This window comes from Schistocerca piceifrons, chromosome 5, assembly GCF_021461385.2.
Source record: "Schistocerca piceifrons isolate TAMUIC-IGC-003096 chromosome 5, iqSchPice1.1, whole genome shotgun sequence".
In the NCBI taxonomy this organism is placed as follows: domain Eukaryota; kingdom Metazoa; phylum Arthropoda; class Insecta; order Orthoptera; family Acrididae; genus Schistocerca; species Schistocerca piceifrons.
The window spans coordinates 308390507-308394575 of NC_060142.1; the positions used below are offsets into that span (position 1 = coordinate 308390507).

The following is a 4069-nucleotide window of genomic DNA, read 5'->3' on the forward strand; positions in this document are numbered from 1 at the left end:
TATTTTGCAAATACAGCTAGTTTCTAACGAAGGAGGTTCGTTTGAGATCAGAAACATACAGAAAATGATGTCTTTCATCGGGGGCAGCTACGACATTCTGCCTACTCTTCATACACAGCGCGATCCATCTGATAACTATAGTGGTCAGCTTTTAGCTTTTCTCGCTCCTTCCTATTAAAGTAGACTTTGTCAAACTGGAGATCCTCTTCACTTGCCCAGGGATGACGAATGCTGGATGTCTGACTCGTCCTGAGGAAACCTAAACTTCGCCAGAACAGGTCAAGGCCCAACGCTACCGACCGACCGCCGCGTCATCCTCAATCACAGGCGTCACTGGATGCGGATATGGAGCGACATGTGATCAGTACACCGCTCTCCCGGCCGTGTGTCAGTTTACGAGACCGGAGCCGCTATTCTTAATCAAGTAGTTCCTCAGTTTGCCTCACAAAGGTGAGTGTACCCCGCTTGCCAACAGCGCTCGGCAGACCGGATGGTTACCCATCCAAGTGCTAGCCCAGTCCAACAGCGCTTAACTACGGTGATCTGACGGGAACCGGTGTTACCACTGCGGCAAGGCCGTTGGCCTCGACTGTTCCTACGACGGGAAAATATGTCTTTGACGTAGACGTGGAACAAAGCCCAGCCCTCAGTGTTGCCGACAGTTATTTCACAGTGCAGTAAGCGAACGGAAGCTGGTAATAAGTTCTTCGTTTGTTTGGTCTTATTGTTGGTCAATGTTTTACAACTACTTTCTTGCAGTATAGGTCCACAGCTTCTATAAATCAGCTGAAAGAATATTATTTTACGAGTCCAATTTCAGCATTAAACCATTTTAAAGCATCTACAAAACATACTACAACGTAATGAGAACAGTTTAGAGTGTTTTATAATTACTGACGGTATTTTGAATCCGTCTTTGCAACAAGAAGAAAACGGGCTAATCTGTCATCGAACACCGTTAGCTGTGTTTAACTAACAAGTTATCAGTGGTCTATTGTGAAAGATATTTGAAAGCTGGCTTGCTTTCTAGACCACCACTTACATCTTTGCTATGTTCTGTTGCATTCCATATCGAGGAATGCATGCAAAGCAGCGCGGGATTAGGCGGACAAGAACAGTGCCAAATGAGCGAAGAATTCAAAAACGTCCAAGCAGAGATGTTGAATGATGTGACCGAAAGTTGACCATAAAATTACGGAAGTAAAAGTCATCTTTTGTAACAAATTGCTTTTCTATCAAGAAAGCAAGCCCAATTGTAACTATCTTCCATTACAGGCCGCTAACGAAGTTATCTTTCAATGAAACGTCACGCATATGGTAACAAAAATATCATTTTCTTGTAGCTACAAAGAAGGATTGAAAATACCTTCAGTAATAGTAATGTTGTTTCTTTCTAAGAAAGCCATATTTCATAACAGAAAAGTGCTGCTTATGATATAAATCTTCATTAAACAGCAGTTTCGATGAACTGGTCATCACCAGGAAAACTTACTTGCAGCATAGTGAATAAGAGTATCCCAACAATGGCTTGGAATAAAAAGATGCTCCTGCGCCATTGCCGTGAGTAGTAAAATACAAAATACAGTCAACAGCTCAGTGGTAGACATAGTACTTACTGCAGTAACCACAGGCATTTCTGTTTTATTTTTCGCTACACGCTGCTTGCCGTAAATAGTTTCATGAAGCCTGTAATTCAGACAATTTAAACCTGTGCTGAATAAAGATTTATTTCGTCAGAAACTTTTGATAGCTCTGAAACATCACTATACAAGTTTAGGGTACCACCTGCACAAAATATTCTACTTCAGGTATCGATGTGTAGTTTAACGCGTGGAGATGCGGACTACCGCTAAGGCGACATTAAGCTGTAAAGTCGTATTAGCACAGTCAGCCACGTCGTTAGAGGTCAGCGGCGTCACGGAATATTTGCGGGCGGACGGACGCTCGTGTTATCAGGTGTAGGGTGTGAATGGGAGCGCTGGTGCATTCTGGCCGCGGCCGCAGGGGGGGAGAGCCGAGATAAAGCTGGCGCCGGAAATGAGGCCCCACATAATGCCTCACCTCCCGCCAGGCCTGGCCTGGGTAAATAAACGGGATTCTCATTACGGCCGCCGGACTCATTATTATGAAGTTTGCACGAGTGTAAACACAGCATTGGATGATCCGCGCCCGCTGGAGTTTCATCAAAAAGCGATTTATCCGCTACTGGGTCTGCTGGCGGCCGGCTGGTTGGCGAATTCCTGGAGAGCGCAGAAGTGCTGGTCGCAGCAGAGAGAAGAAGGTCTCGGCACGGTGCAAACACACGGGGCGTAGACTTACTCTAAGAATCACACAAAGCAGCATAGCAAGAAAGACAGAACTGAAGAAATTTTCGGGAGATGGGAACAAATACATTGCCGGAGAAAAATGGTACACCTGGAAAGACGACGTCGATTTTGATCCATCGAAGGCACATACCAGCAGGAAACGGAAGATGTACTGATAATGGTTTCAACGTCGTCCGCCGACAGAACGCATAATGGCATAGCCGCCATCTGTGTCTATTCCTTAATGGGGAATGCTAATAGCCATAAGGCTGAGTGTGGTGTAAATAATGAAGCAAGCAGTCAACTATGCCACGGAGACCCCTAGAGCTTCCTGCAACCAGCTCAGCGAGTAGGAAAGGGGTCGGACTCTGCCTTCGGACTGGAGGGATGGGTTTCGGAGATTTGCCACACCAGCCGAATATACTATGTCGCTTGTACAACGTGCTGGTATTAGTGACCACATCCTAGACGAGGTTCTAGGCATCCACGCAGCACAGAGGCCCGCCAGAACTGTCCTAGCGTAAGGGCAGCAGTGGCAGATGGTGCAGCTCGGACGTTTCAATACGAACTGTTGCGAACCCATTATTAGCAGTAGGACTAGGAAAGGCGGTATGGCGTATCTTCGTGACGGAGGCAGATGCTCGTCTGCGCATACGACTTAGACTGGTGATTGCTGTCTCGTAGTGCATTCGTTAGACTGGTGATTGCTGTCTCGTAGTGCATTCGTCCAAGACGCACTGGCTCCACCCCAGGTCATGTCATATGGTGTGCGTTAACAATGCTCTGTGCATGCAGCGCGAGGTTATTGCTTTACTTGCCACTCTGAACGTAGGTGAAAGTGATCATTCATTTACATATATTTCCGTTGCACACTGCAGAAAGCCCTTACACTGCTAGTTAACCCTCAAATACCGCAATTCGTGGTCGCTTTATTTCATGCGTACTCGCGCGCAACTGACTGCGAGAAAGCAGCATTGTCGCTGACACTTTCTCTATTCCTTGAACTAAGAGATCTTTGGTTCGATGTTGACAATTGTGAAAAGATATAGACTAGCTTCTGATCTTAATGAGTGTGGACGAGTATATTACGGCTTAAGAGAGAAGGCAGTGCTGCGAGGTCACCATCTTTAATTGAAAAGCGAGAATAATAAGCCAATGAACCAATTTCTCTGCAGCATAAACAAGGTGTGTATTGTGTAAATTATTCTCCATCTTATGGTTTCACATTGTCAAATATTTGTGCATGTCTACGAGATATTTTTTGGACTGTAGAAGCTCTAACCGACAAACTCTATACGGTCACCAATTTAAAGACATGTAAATAAATCCACTTCGACAAACAGGCTTCCACAGAAAGGAAAATTGGACTGAAGTTAACGTAGACTAAGATTCCTACAGTCTGAGCACGTAGTTCGACGACCAGCAGAGACATCGAGTACAGCATACAGTAAGCGTGCAGCAGCAGGTCTCTAGTCTACCATGCACAATGCCCTGAACATAAACATCGTCTGGTGAGATCTGTTTGGTTATACACCAATTTCAAAGACTTAAACTCGTTTCTTAGAGAGACTGAATACTAAAGAACTAATACCTTGAATCAGCAATAATAACAATAATAATTAAATCAAAGCTCTAATCAAATGATTAGTAATAATAATAATAATAATAATAATAATAAAAGCAGTTCATGGACGTTATGTTTTGTCTCTGAAAGGAAATTTTTAGCACAGATCTCCATACAATAGCTGGATTCGGGGTAAAAT

The 4069-nt window shown here is 44.4% G+C and overlaps 1 pseudogene; it reads right to left on the reverse strand.

Moving 5' to 3' along the window:
• Nucleotides 1–466: 466 nt before the first annotated feature.
• Nucleotides 467–584, reverse strand: LOC124799408 (annotated as a pseudogene).
• Nucleotides 585–4069: the final 3485 nt, after the last annotated feature.